Source organism: Saccopteryx bilineata, chromosome 3 (assembly GCF_036850765.1).
Source record: "Saccopteryx bilineata isolate mSacBil1 chromosome 3, mSacBil1_pri_phased_curated, whole genome shotgun sequence".
Taxonomy (NCBI): Eukaryota; Metazoa; Chordata; class Mammalia; order Chiroptera; family Emballonuridae; genus Saccopteryx; species Saccopteryx bilineata.
The window spans coordinates 133,522,369-133,537,485 of record NC_089492.1 but is presented as its reverse complement, the minus strand read 5'-3'; the positions used below and the strand labels follow the sequence as shown (position 1 = coordinate 133,537,485).

The window sequence follows — 15,117 nt, the reverse complement described above, 5'->3', positions numbered from 1 at the left end:
TACTCTTACCATGCTTGTGTACAATCTTGTTGTCACACCTGGGATGAGATCTGCTAGCAACAGAAATGGCAATAGCAGATTTCACCTCCTGGAGAAATAGACAGAACTTCTGCCTCTTACAGCTGGTGTTTGCTCTCTGAACTCAGCAAACTGTTGTTTCCTCAGTTCTCTATAGTGACTTCCTCTTCCAAGGAACAAACTCTGCCTCATTTACATTGAACATCAGAGAAAAGTTGTGCCTCCCACACTCTGACCCACCCACTCAGCCTGACATTACTGTACTAGCCCTTGACTTCCAGATTTCTCTTCATATTCCCCTGGCTTCCACCTGTTTCTCCTGACATCAGTCCTCTTTATACCACCTTGAAAGAGCCACCATATGGTTTTAAAAGGTTATTTTACTTCCTCAATCTTTTATTGTAACACCTTTTAAATCAGAAGGCACTGTTAAAAAATCACCTGCCTTAATCCAGAAAAATTATTTTGGTTCATCCACTCAACCTCCATCTTCCTCTGCATGGCCCTCTCTTCTCTTGTATGTTCTCAATGGCTCCTTTTTCTCATTTTGTCCTGTTGTCTTGTCTTCCTAACGACACATTTGTGTGTGTGTGTGTGTGTGTGTGTGTGTGTTGATGACTGTCTACAAAAGGCAAAGCAAAATTTTCTTTTCATGTTCTTAATGTTTTTAGTTCTTCCAACACTTTTTAATTGATTTTAAAAAGAGGAAGGGTTAGAGAGAGAGAAACAGAAACATCAATTAGTTATTTCTCTTATTTATGAATTCATTAATTGATTATTACATGTGTCCTGACCAGTGATCGAACCTACAACCTTGACATATCAGGATGATGTGCTACCTGGCCGGGTACCTAAGAGGAAAGAATTATAACATTTGCCAATACAATGATACAGCAGATCCATATCTTAAAATCAAATAAAGTAAACACTACAGTCTATACTTCAAACAAAATTATTTTATGCCATAGAAGTTGTTGACAAGAAAAATTACATTTTCTACCAGTATATGACCTTCTTTTCAGTAGCAAGGAAGAGTCAACAATATACAAAGTAAAGGGGTTAAAGGGAAGGAACATTTTCTGGTGAATCATGTGGAAGACTACAGTTTGAAAAAAAAAGTGGGAGGAAATCTGCAGATGAAAATGTGAAAATAATAAAGGAATGTTGAAATAATTAATTTGAATGGGCTAGATGGGGAGGCTGTTAGAAATATAGCAGACCAGTCAGGAAGAGCTCACTCAGTGTGATTAAGTCCTGGTTAGGCCACAAGGAGGAAGGGCAGATTCTGGTTGAGAAAGGCTGAGTCTGAGACCAAGGATGGGGGAATGAACTTCTAAAGATGAGATCTATTCCAAGAAGCATGAATACGAGAGTATATTTAGGGGTGTGAAGAGATATGTGTATGTAGGTCCTTCTTTGTATGTGGTGAGGTGGGGAAACAGTCAGAATAGTGGTAAAAGATGAAACAAAGAAGGAATAAGCCAAAGGGGATCAAACACAAGGTCAGGAAGATTGAATAACTGTCAGAGCCCATGTATCTCCTTCTCTGGTCTGTGTTTTCAGGCAAATATCAGGTTGGAAAAGAAAATTCACATTCAAACTGAAACTGACTGGAAAAGGCCTGAACTTTTAAGGGAAAGCTATGCATGTACAACTGCAATAACACCTGCAAGTTCTTCAACTCTCCTTGTTAAAATTAATTCGGGACGGGGGCTACAGATGGCGAATGGTGCTTAGCAGTGTCCTAGTGATGAGTCTGAATTTTGCCCACTGAGCCTGAGCTCTTGGTGTGCTGCCAGCTCTGGTTGGGAAAAAATGAGATCTATAGCATGTGATAGGAGGGGTGGCTCTACTTCTGTTAGATGATAGCGTGCTAGATTTTGGGTACCTGAAAGAGAGAGAACTGACCATTGAAAGAGGGTGAAAGAAGTAGTGATGAGGGACTCATGTAGGAAAAGAAAAATGGGATTAGTTACAAACTTTGCACATAGTATTATACCATCTTCCCCTGATTCGACTCTTATTCTCAAAATGAGAAACAGACTGGGGTCAAAATTGGTGCCTGGCACTCGCCTGGCATGCAGATTCCAAGAGCGCCCAGGAGGAGCATTACTCCCTACATCCAGATCCTCTCTAGTACTTCTTTCTACCCTGCTTTGCCCAAGCACAGGTATCTTTCCACCTGGGTTTTCTTTCCTACTGTGCTTGGCCCATGGCAGAGAATCCACTGAAGAGCAGGGGCAGAAGCAGCAGCATTGGAGCTCTGTTAGGTAAGGAGCCCTCAGCAGAACAAGTGCTTGCAGACTCAGATATCAGCCTCCCCTCTAAATCCTTTTGAAATTTTCTGACACTTTCTTTGCCACAGACCGACATCTCCTTCTGCTTACTACCCTGTCAGAGAAGCACAACAGTCTCCCTCAGCCACAAACCTTGCACAGGGTCTCTCTTTCACCTCCATTCTTTCACTATTAGGATTTCAGATTTGCTTTTGTCTCCAGTGGTGGGATTCAGATAATTTCACAACAGGTTCTCTGCCCTAATTATTAGTTTAAGTATTAAAAAATGATATACCAAAAGGTAGTTTATTAGTTCATGCATTTAATATTTAAATAAGAACAACAAAAGAGGTACATAAAACTAGATTGTTATAAAAAAGTTTTAAAATATTAATGAAAAAATATTAAATAATACCTGACAAAAAAACCCAATAAAATTATTTAAGATATTTCCATATTGATTTTTTGTGGAGTTTTTTTTTTTTTTTGTATTTTTTTGAAGTTAGAAGCGGACAGGCAGTCAGACAGACTTCGCATGTACCCCACCAGGATCCACCCGGCATGCCCACAAGGGGGAGATGCTCTGCCCAACTGGGCCGTTATTCTGATGTGACCAGAGCCATTATAGCACCTGATGTGGAGGCTACGGAGTTGTCCTCAGTGACAGGGCCAAGTTTGCTCCAATGGAGCCCTGGCTACAGGAACAGAATAGAGAGATAGAGAGGAAGGAAAGAGGGAAGGATGGAAAAGCTTTTCCTGTGCCCCTGGCAGGAATCGAACCCGGGACTTCCAACTGCCAGGCCAATGCTGTACTGCTGAGCCAAGCGGCCAGGGCCTCCATATCGCTTCTTGATTGACATCCTCAATTGCAACTTTTTTCTCCTTTGGATGGAATGAACATTACTACAGGCACTTAGAATACTCTGTTGCACAGAAGAACACACAAAAAAGAGTAAAGAATGTAAACTTCTAATTTCCACATTGAGTGGCTGCCCAGGAGTCCACATTGGATAGAACCCTGATTACAAGTGCCATTTTAACAACCAGTTCAATGAGCTCAACAAAAAATTAGGTATTTGTTCTGCCGAACCAGTGTGAACTGGCTGAATCCCACCACTGGCTTATTCCATAGTTTTCTAGAATCACTATTTTAAAAATCCAAATTAGTTTGATTAAAAAAGCAGCAGAAAGAGGGTGGAAAGCATTTGAGTTTATTTTTTGTAGAATTTAAAAAAGGAAGACAGAGCAAGTAGAACTTTTGGAGAAGCGAGGGGTACTGGAAGCTTTTCTCCCACCTGGTAATTTTAGGACAATGTCGACTCTCGGAGTTCAGATGGGAAGGAAATGGCTGAAAATATAGGTTTATCATCTCAGCATTAAAATAGCAGATTACTTCTCCAGAATGCATTAAACTCCACCTCATCCTGTAGAGTATGCATGTTATTGTATGCTTTACTGAACTCTCAGCTGTAGTCTAGAATTATAAATAATCTGTGTTTCTTGGAGTGTGGACTATGAGTTACCACCAGCAGCAGTACCTATGAGTTTGTTAGAAAAAATAATTTTTCATACTCCACTCTAAACCTCCTACATAAAAAAAAACACAAAAAAGGAAACTAGAAAGCTGTGTTTTATCAGGCCTTTCAGATTATTCTTATATACATTTAAATTTGAGAACTCCAGTTCTAAAGATTTCTCAGCCATTCAGTATTGACAATTGGGGGCAGATGATTCTTTGTTATGGAGGGTTGTCCTGTGCACCGTAGAAATTTTAGGAAAATCTCTACTCACAAGATGCCAGTAATACATTTTTAATTTTGAAAACTATACGTATCTTCAGATACTGTCAGATGTCCTTTATGGGTCAAATTTGACCTCTAATGGGAGCCTGCTTAGTTGGAATAATTTGTTCACAGTGCTATGTGACCTAATTTGGTCCAATCCAGCTAAAGCTGATTGATTATATTTGGTGGGTGAGAAAAGAAGGATCTTTATTGTCTGGATGGTATGCCACCTTCAAAACTCAAGATTGCCACAAAATTTTTTTCCATGAGTAAAGCTGACCAGGAATAAAGCGCACAAATAAACAGAACAATGAATTGTCAGAGCCAATGATCAAGTCCCGCTCTACCTGGAGACTCAGCTACCTCTGGATCTTAGTTATATAAACCCAACTTTCATTTTTCCTTTTAAACCAATTTAGTTGTAACTTTAAATTCTTTGAAAATTTCTATTTCTCTGCTGTCTAATGTCCTGCAACAGTTTTTTTTTTAATATTTTTCTTAAATTTTCTCTATTTTACTTACTTTCTTATTCTCCATCCTTTCCCAATCCATCATTGCTCAAAGATAGTTTTCTGAGCTCATGATTTTCCCCTAAGTGTCCTTATGTTGGAACACATTAATTCGCTCATGATTTTCATATGACTTCTGAATGAATGACTTTTAGAAAGAGAATTTCAGTTTCAAACTACATGTGCTTTTACTTATTTATTTATTTATTTATTTATTGGTGATAGTGTGTGTGCATGTATATGTGTTTCTATATATTTTGCTGATACATAAAAATATGTTGAAAATATTTATATCTGGCTCCCAGTATCTATGTAAAATTAACTGAGGAACTTTTATATTTTATCTGTAGATTCTCTTGAGTAGTATGTATATGACCTCTTTAATTGTGATTCAATTATTACTTTATTTATTTATTTTTTTGTATTTTTCTGAAGTGAGAAGCAGGGAGGCAGAGGGACAGACTTTTGCATGCGTCCAACTGGGATCCACTCGGTAAGTCCACTAGGGGGCAATGCTCTGCCCATCTGGAACAGTGCTCCACTGCAACTGAGGCAATAATTCTAGTGCCTGAGATGGAGGCCACAGAGCATTGATCAGTGTCCCGGTCAACTTTGCTCCAATGGAGCCTTGGCTGCGGGAGGAGAAGAGAGACATAGAAAGGAGAGGAGGAAAGGTGGAGAAATAGAATGGTCTTTCTTCTGTGTGCCCTGGCTGAGAATCAAAACTGAGACTTCCACATGCTGGGCCAATGCTCTACCACTAAGCCAACTGGACAGGGCTTACAATTGTTTCTTCTTAATTCTTTATTGCATTGTCTTGCCAAATTGCACTGGCTATGAATTCTAGTATCAATGAGGAGAACTGACAGCTGACATTCTCATCTTTTTTTATTTTTATTTTTTATTTTTCTGAAGCTGGAAACGGGGAGGCAGTCAGACAGACTCCCTCATGCGCCCAACCAAGATCCATCGGGCACGCCCACCAGGGGGCAATGCCACCAGGGGGCAATGCTCTGCCCATCCGGGGCCTCGCTCCCTCGCAACCTGAGCCACTCTAGCTCTTGGGGCAGAGGCTAAGGAGCCATCCCCAGCGCGCCCGGGCCATCTTTTGCTCCAATGGAGCCTTGGCTGTGGGAGGGGAAGAGAGAGACAGAGAGGAAGGAGAGGGGGAGGGGTGGAGAAGCAGATGGGCGCTTCTCCTGTGTGCCCTGGCTGGGAATCGAACCCGGGACTTCCGCAAGCCAGGCCGACGCTCTACCACTGAGCCAACCGGCCAGGGCTCATTCTCATCTTTTTGAATGTATTAGATAAGAATTATTCAGGAGTTAACATTAGTTATTATAATTACTGTTAAGAGATTGGAATATTTTTTATAAAATTAAAAACATTTTCTTTCAATTTCTAAATATTTATTATTGTTACTGTTATTAGGAATAGCTATTGAATTTTATTAGGTGCATATTGTACCTGTCTTGAATTAACAAGATATTATACATTTTGTACTTAATATAGTGAATAACACTTATTGATTTATTGAAATCAAATATTAAATAAAATTGTATTTCTATAACATATCTCTCTTGTTCTTAATGTATGTATGTGAATTCAGTTGGTAATATTTTCTTTATAATATAATGTTATTTATCACTTGTAACTTCCTTGTTAAGTAATTCTATTAAGGATTCTTTGCCTCATAAATTGAATCAAGAAATATATCCCATATTTCTATTCTTAGAGACAGTTTCTGTGTTGTTTTACTGTTACTGTCTGGTATAATTCACCTGTAAAGCCATATATGTTGGAACATAATTTTTTGAGTGGGGTGTAAACCTCACAGCTAATTAAAACATAAATATACCTTTATTCAAATTATATACTTATTTTTGTGTCATATTTGGTATGTTGTATTTTTCAAGAATTTGTCCAAGTTTTCAATGTCCAATTTATTGTTGGCTCTATGCATAATATTTATTAATTATCATGTTAATGTCTGGAGAGTTCATAGTTATGTACCCTTTTTGCAAGGTCATGGAAATTAATTCTCTTTCTCATTTTTTCTTTCTCTTCCTAATATTGACAAGTATTTAACAATTTTTATTAATTTCTCAAAAACTAACTTTTGGCTTTGATGGGTGTCTCTGTAAGCATTTTATTTTCTTATTCTGCCAATAGTTTCTTTTTTTTTAATATATTGAGGTGACATTAGTTAATGAAAATATATAGGATTAATGTTTAAATTCTATAATGGGTTATCTGTATATTGCCTTGTGTGTTCACAATCCAAAGTCAAATCTTATTCCATCACAACATACTTGAATACCTTTAACTCATACTACGCTTTCACACTCTTTCCTCTGGTAACCACCATATTATTTTCTGTGTCTATGAGTTTTCATTTGTTTGTTTCTCTTGTTTATTTGTTGCTTCAGTTTTATGTCAAAAATGTGAGCGAGATCATATGATTCTTGACTTTTTCTGTCTGACTTACTTTGCTTAGCATAATATTCTCAAAATCCACTTATGTTGTTGCAAATGATAATATTTCATCTTCTCTTATGGCTGAGTAGTATTCCATTGTATATGTGTACCACATCTTCTTTATCTAGTTTTCTATCAAATGACACTTTGGTTGTTTCCATGTCCTGGCCACCATGAATAATGCTGCAAACAACATACAGGTGCATAAATAATTGCAAATAAATAATTTCAAATTTTTTGTGTAGATGCCTAGAATTGAGATACTGGGTCATATGGTAACTCTATTCTTAATTTTTTGAGAAGTCTTCACACTGTTTTCAATAGTGATTACTAGTTTTCATTCCCATCAACATTGAATGAGGGTTTATTTGTTTCTACAACCCCTTCAACTCATTATTATTTGTTTCGTTGGTAATAGTCATTGTAACAGTGTGAGGTGCTATCTCACTCCAGTTTTAATTTTAATTTTCCTAATGGATAGTGAAATTGTCCATCATATATCTGTTGGCCATTTGTATGTCTTAGGAAAAATGTCTGTTCAGGTCTTCTGCCCAATTTTTGTTGGACTGTTTGTTTTTTGGTATTGAGTTGAATGAGTTCTTTACCCCTTATGGATTTTAACCCCTTGTCAGAGCTGTTTAAAAATATCTTCTCTCATTTGGTTGGCTTTTTGTTTGTGGTAGTTTATTTCACTATACAGAAGCTTTTTAGTTTGATGTAGTTCTATTCATTTATTTTTGCCTTTATTTCCCTTGCTTTGGGGTCAAATATATAAAATCTACTCTAAGACGAAGGTCCATAAGTATCTTTATGTAATTTATTGTTTATCTTATATTTAGGTCTTTAATCCAGTTTGAGTTCATTTTTGCATGTGGAGACAAACAGTAATCTATATCATTCTTTTACATGTGGTTTCTAATTTTCCAGCACCATTTGTTGAAGAGAGTTTTTTCCCCCTCCATTTTGTGTTTTTGGCTCCTTTGTCAAAAATTATTTGCCCTTATACAAGTAGTTTTATTTCTTAACTCTCAATTTTTTTCCATTGGTCAATATAATTTATTGCCTATAACATGCTTTTTTTTTTTTTATCATGGCTCTGTGGTAGAATTTGAAGTCAAGAAGTGTGATACCTCTGGCTTCATTCTCTTTTTTCACTCTGCTTTGGCTATTCAGGATCTCTGTGAGTACATAAAGTTCTGATAATTTCTTGTTCTCTTTCTTTAAGAAAATGACATTGGGATTTTAATAAGGATTGAATTAAATCTGTAAAATGCTTTGGGCAATATAGCCATTTTAATTATGTTGTTTCTTTCAATCATGAACATAGAGTATCTTTCTATTTCATTACATCTTTTTTATTGTCTTTTAATAAGGTTTTGTTGTTTTCAGTAATATGGTGTTTCACATATTTCCTTAAGTTTATCTCTAAATATTTTATTATTTTTGTTGCAATTGTAAAAAAAAAAAAGATATTTTTTAAAATTTTATTATCTAAAAATTTATTTTTGGCATATAAGAAAACAGCATATTTTTGTGCATCAAATTTATATTCTGGTTCTTTACAGTATTTATTGTTTCTAAGAGTTTTGGGGGTTTTCTGTATACAGAATCATGTCATCTGCAGAAAGGATACTTTTACTTCTTTTTTAATTTGGATGTTTTTTATTTCCCTTTCTGGCATGATTGCTCTGGCTAGAACTTCTAGAACTATGTTGAATAATAGTGGTAAGAGTAGACAATCTTGGCCTGACCTGTGGTAGAGCAGTGGATAAAACATCGACCTGGAAATGCTGAGGTCGCCAGTTCGAAACCCTGGGTTTGCCTGGTCAAGGCACATATGGGAGTTGATGCTTCCAGCTCCTCCCCCCCTTCTCTATCTCTCTCTCTCTCTCTCTCTCTCTCTCTCTTCTCTAAAATGAATAAATAAAATTTGAAAAAAAAAAAGAGTAGACAATCTTGTTCTCTTTCTGTTTTCAGAGAAAAAGCTTTCAGTTTTTCACAATGGAGCATAATACTGGCTGAGGGTTTTCATATATGACCTTTAATATGTCGAGGTACTTTTCTTCTATACATAACTTACAGTGTTTTTTTTAATCATAAATAAATTTTTCATTTTGTCAAATGCTTTTTCTGCATCTATTGACAGAATTATTTGTTTTGCCCTATATTTTTTTAACATGGTGTATTACATTGATTAATTTGCATGTGTTGAACCATTCTTATGCCCCAGGGAAAAAATCCCACTGAACTGTGATGTATTATTTTTTAAGGTACTGTTGTATTCAATTTGCTAGTATTTTAAGATTTTTGAATCTGTACTTATCAGAGATGTTTGTCTGTAGCTTTCTATTTTGTGTTTTCCTTGCCACATGTTGGTGTCAAGGTTATGTTGGTCTCATAAAATGTATTAAAAAGTATTGCCTTTACTTTAATTTTCTGGAAGAATTTGGGAAGGATAGGTTCCAAATGTTCTTTGAATGTTTGGTAAAGTTCACTAGTAAAGCCATCTGGTCACGGACTTTAATTTTGGGGAAATTTTTTTACATTTGTTTCAATTTTCTTACTGTTTATAGGTTTATTTAGGTTTTGCATTATCTTATGATTCAGTCTAAGAAGGTTATATATTTATAGGAAGTTATACACCTTTTATGATTTATTGATTTTGGTGGATTATAGTCTTCTGCAGAATTTCAGTATGATCATATGATATGTATTATAAATTCTCTTTTATTTCTGATTTTGTTTATATGCATCATTTCTCCTTTTTTTTAGTGACGCTAGTCAGGAGTGTTTTTACTTTTTAAAGATGTAACGTTAGATTGTTTACTTAAAATACCTCCTATTTTCTGAGATGGGTTAGAATGATATAAACTTTTTTATTACTTTTTAAATTGCATCTCAGAAGTTTTTATATTTTGTATTGTCATTCATATTTGTCTCTATATATCTTTCAATCTCTCCTTTATATTTTCTTTGACCTGGTCAAAGAAAAAATAATATGTTATTTAATTTGCACATTTCTATAGGTTTCTTTATTTTCTTTTTGCAATTCATATCTAATTTCAAAGCATTGCAGTCAGAGAATATGCTTGGTATGAATTCAACTTTTTGTAATTTGTTCAGGCTAGTTTTGTGATCCAACATATGACTGAGCTTTAAATATATACAATGTGCCCTGGAAAAATTTATAATCTGATGTTCTGTGATGAAAGGCTCTGTAAGGGTCAATTATGTCCATTTGTCTTACATGTCATTTAAGGTCAATATTGTTTTATTGCTTTTCTTTTTAGATAATTTATTTAGAGCTCTCATTAGAGTACTAAGTGCCATCACTATGGTTGTGTTTCTGTCTGTTTCTTTTTTCAGTTCTCTAAGTACTTGCTTCACCTATTTTAGTGCTCCACGATTCAGTGAAGAAATACTAAGAAGTGTTATGTCTGTGGCAGAAGTGAGCCAAGGCAGTGCACTATTGGCTTACTGACAAGTCAGAGAAAACAAGGCTCTGGAGATAAGTTCAAGGTGTAGCTCTTAGAGAGCCACTACTGAGGATGGAAGGATCCAAAGGGCTGACTGAGTCAGTTTAAAAAATAACAACCCACAGTCATGCAGTTCTTTGATCTGCTTCCTAAAACAATTTGCTGTATAAGAAAAAAAAAGCTATATAAATGATCAAGAAAATTTATTCAAAACTCCCCTTCACTACCCTCCTCTCCCAGAGACATGAGAGATACATAGATCTATAAACAAAAGGAACAGGCACCTTTCACATGAAAGACTCAAGAAATCGAACTTTAGGAATCCAGTGTCCTGATACTGGGTATTGGGTCATGCTGCTATGCCTACAAATAAATCCCTTTCTTCCAGCATGTTGTCTGGGTGTGTTTGTCCTCCACAAGCTGCTTCCTTTGTTGATGAAACAGTTTCTGGTACATTGGCTAGGAAGCATAGAGGAATGGCTACCTCAATTGGTGTACTTTGGGCATCTCCATTGGGGAGCCCTAGAACCACCCTGTGGACAAGGCCCACTGAGCATGCACTGGGGCTTTCCCCATATAGATGCCTCCACAAGATGAAACAAGGGGGAATACACTCTGTCAGTCCCAGCAAGAATCAGACAAAGGAGAAATGGGAGATCAGTGATGCGCCTGAGTAAGGCAAATTGGGCAAGGGTAGCTAGCTTAGAGGTCCTACTCCAGTTGGGCTGATGGGAAGACTGATTACCCTCCAGAGGACAGGTTAGAAGTGTTAGGAGGCTGTGTGAAAGAGATTATGCAGTAAATGAGACGAATATTGGGGAGTTCTGATTCTCTCTTGCAGGGCTGAAGTGACTGTTGAGTTCAGAGCTATTGGTTCATAAGGCACTTCGTATGGCTCAGAAGCAGAATTGCATGCTTATGGTTTATATTAGCCTGCCATTAGCCAAGATGGTCTGATATCTCCAAAAGGAAAGCAGCCAGTGATGGACAAAGTGAGTGATGTCCCCTCCAAATTCCCCCCACCATTTTTCCATTTCCTCCATGTGGTGTGACCATTGTCTTTTACAGAAGGTATGGGAGGTTGACAGGGAAAACCCACCCTGGCCATGATGATCAAGAACTTTAAGAAAGGGTTCTTGAGTCTGACCTGTGGTGGCGCAGTGGATAAAACATAGACCTGGAATGCTGAAGTCACTGGTTAGAAAACCTGGCCTTGCCCCATCAGGGCATATACCAGAAGCAACTACTGAGTTGATGTTTCCGGTTCCTTCTCTCTCTCTCTCTCTCTCTCTCTCTCTCTCTCTCTCTCTCTCATTTTTAAAACCAATAAAGTAGTTTAAAAAAACAGAAAGAAAGGGCTCTCCGGGAATTATGGAGTCACCATATCCTTAGGGAAACTGAGAACCTTGTCTGAACTGAAATAGCCAAGTTCGTGTTGGTTGGCCAGCAGAAGGGAGCTTAGATAGGTCTATTGTGCAAAAAGAGTGGCAAGTGGTCACTGGAGATCCCGGCCACCCCAACCAGTTTTCTTATATAGACACTTAGTTTATGCTAGAATTGCACTGTTCTCCTTGCTCAGAGGTCAGTTCATCCACTGTACTAGTTGGAAAGGCAGGGAAGCATTTCACACAACTCAATGAGCAGAGGCTGCCACCAGTACCAGAAATCTTAACCTCTGGTGAATCAAAAGTAGTAGAAACCTTGTCACCCCTCCTTATGTAGCAGTAAAGCTTTACCCTTCCATATCTGGACCCTCACCCAACACAGAGACTGCCCACTGTCCCTGATGGGATGTGATCTACTAAGCAATTAAAGGCTACTATACCTTTTGCTGACAATAGCTGGCTAGACTTGCAAGTGCCAAATGCTAGGCTTATTTTAACCCTAACAATTCCCAGAGAGGAGGAGTGAAGAATTTTTGCCACCAAACTTGGGAGAACACCCCGTCAGAAGTTGATGCAGAGATGGCCCAGAGTCTGGGCTAAGACAATCTTCCTGGGCTGGTGATAAACCAAGTGCCAGTGTAAATAGGTTAAAGCCTGGGGTCTTGTCAGCCAGAGACAGTACCCAATTCCTTAAGAAGCCTTGGAAAGAATCCAGGTGTATTTAGCAGAGGCTCAAGGAGCATAGCATTATCATTCTATGCCAGTCACCCTGTAATACACTCTTACTCCTTGTCAGAAACCAGGAACCAATGGGTACTGACCAGCACAAGACCTGAGAGCAGTAAATGAGACAGCAGTAACTCTGCGTTCAACAGTACCAATTCCCTACACCCTCCTGAGCCTTTGGCCTGCTCAAGCTTTTTGGTTCACTTGCTTGGACTTAAAAGATGCTTTTTTCAGTGTAAGATGAGCTCCTGAGAGCTGTGAGTTGTTTGCCTTCTAGTAGGAAGACCCACCTACAAGAGCAAAGGTGCAGCATACCTGAACCCAATTTCCACAAGGGTTCAAGAACTCCCCCACCAACTTTGAGGAAGCCCTTGCTTGTGACCTCCAGGTTTTTCCAACACAGGACATTGGATGCATCCTCCTTCAGTATGTAGATGACTTGTTGATGGGCCACAAGACTGTGTAATGATGCGCTAAAGGAACCAATGAGCTCTTACATCACCTAGAAAAAAAAATAGACATAAGATGTACAAGAAAAAGGCCCATATCTGTCAGAGGTAAGCAAAGTACTGAGATTTATTTTCCAGCAGGGTAAGAGGAGGCTAAGGGTGGAGCGGAAGCAAGTCATTCAAAACATCCTGATCCCCACCTCTAGGAAACAGGTAAAAGAATTCCTGGGTGCAGTAGGATTCTTTCATTTGCGGATCCCCAATTTTGAAGTACTGGCAAAATCCCTCAATGAGATCACAAAGAGGAGAGAAAAGGAACCGATGTAGTGAGGGCTTGATTAAGACTGTTTTTCAGACTCTCAGAAAGGAATTACAAGTTGCCCCAGAACTATGCCTTCCTGATCTAGCAAAACCTTTTATGCTGCATGTCTCTGAAGGAAGCAAAATGGTGGGAGATGTGTTAACTCAGGACCTAGATTCATGGCCTAGATCAGTTGCTTACCTTTTCAAACAATTAGATAGGGTTGGTAAAGGTTGGTCCCCATGTTTAAGAGCATTGGCATCTACAACTATGTTAGTAAAAGAGGCAGACAAATTAACTTTAGGAAAATACTTAAAGGTGCAGGTGCAACATACCATATCTTACTATGTGAAAACCCAAGACGAGTAATAGAAGTGTGTACCACTTTAAATCCAGCTACACTACTCCCGGTGCAGGAGGAAGAACCATGGCGCAATTGCATGGAGGTGCTTGATTCAGTGTATTCAAGCTGGTTGACTTGATAGACCAGCCCGTGAGAGTCCCAGACTGGAAGCTTTTTTAGACAGAAGCAGCTCTGTCAACTGAAGAGAGCCAGGCGGGGTATGCAGTAGTAACTCTGACAGAGACTGTGGAAGAGCAGCCTCTACCCCAAGGCACCTCCACTCAATGAACAAAACTGATTGCCCTGACTGGAGCCTTGGATCTTAATGAAGAAAAGAGAACAAACATCTTTACTGACTTCCATTTTGTCTTTCTTAGTCTCCAAGTACATAAGGCAATATATAAGGAAACAGTGCTCCTGAGCGCCAGGGGAAAAGATCTTAAATATCCAGGAGAAACTCTCCAGCTGCTGGAAGCAGTCTGGAAGCCAAAACAAGTAGCAGTAATTTACTGCCATGGGCAACAAAAGGGAGAACAATACAAGCCCAGGGAAATGCTGGAGGAGATACTGAGGCAAAGAGGGCCTCTCCTGTGCCCTATCACAAAGTCACTATAACACCTCTCATCCCATGGGCCCCAAATCTTGCACCCAAATACTTTGAAGGAGAGAAAAGGTGGATAGAAAAAGAAGGGACAAATGAACTAAAGAAAGGCTGGATGCAACTGCCAGATGGTAAAGTTGTAGTTCCTTACCTTTTAGGACCAGTAGTAGTCCTAGTTCTCCATATTGATTCTCACTTAGGACAAGAAAAGACACAAAAACTGCTAGGGAGATACTTCTAAATCCCTCTCTTAGCAACTCTGGCCAAGGAAGTCACCCTGCATTGTTCAACCTACTGTCATAACAACACAAAGCAAGTACCTTCAATATCCCCAGGTATCCAGTCTTACGTGGCAGCCCCTTTTGAATGTTCAGATGGATTTCACCAAGATTCTCAGAAGCCAAGGCTACCAGTGCTTACTAGTGCTAGTATGCTCCTACTCAGGATGGGTAGAAGCTTACCCTACCCAGACCGAATAGGACAGGTAAAGCAACAAAGGCATTGCTTATAGAAGTCCTTCTGAGGTTTAAACTGCCACTTTGGATAGGCTCTAACAACAGCCTTGCCTTTGTGGCTAAAATGGTACAAGAGAGAACTCAAACCTTAGGCATCACTTGGAAACATCATGTGGCATACAGACCTCAGAGTTCAGGGAAGGTGGAATGCATGAATAGAAACCTAAAGTTAGAGCTTAGCAAATTATGTCAGGAAACAAATCTTAAATGGGTGCAAGCCTTACCTTTAATATTGTTTAAAATCTGGTGTATCCCA

The 15,117-nt window shown here is 38.4% G+C and overlaps 1 protein-coding gene and 1 pseudogene across 1 annotated transcript in view; one reads left to right on the top strand and one right to left on the bottom strand.

Annotated features, from left to right (window-relative positions):
- Window positions 1–13,069, bottom strand: part of LOC136328637 (T-cell surface glycoprotein CD1b-2-like) — a 47,613-nt pseudogene extending 34,544 nt beyond the window's left edge.
- The window catches only part of LOC136330543 (T-cell surface glycoprotein CD1b-2-like), a 190,541-nt gene that overhangs the window by 78,426 nt on the left and 96,998 nt on the right, over window positions 1–15,117 (top strand). The gene's annotated exons all lie outside the window — the stretch shown is intronic.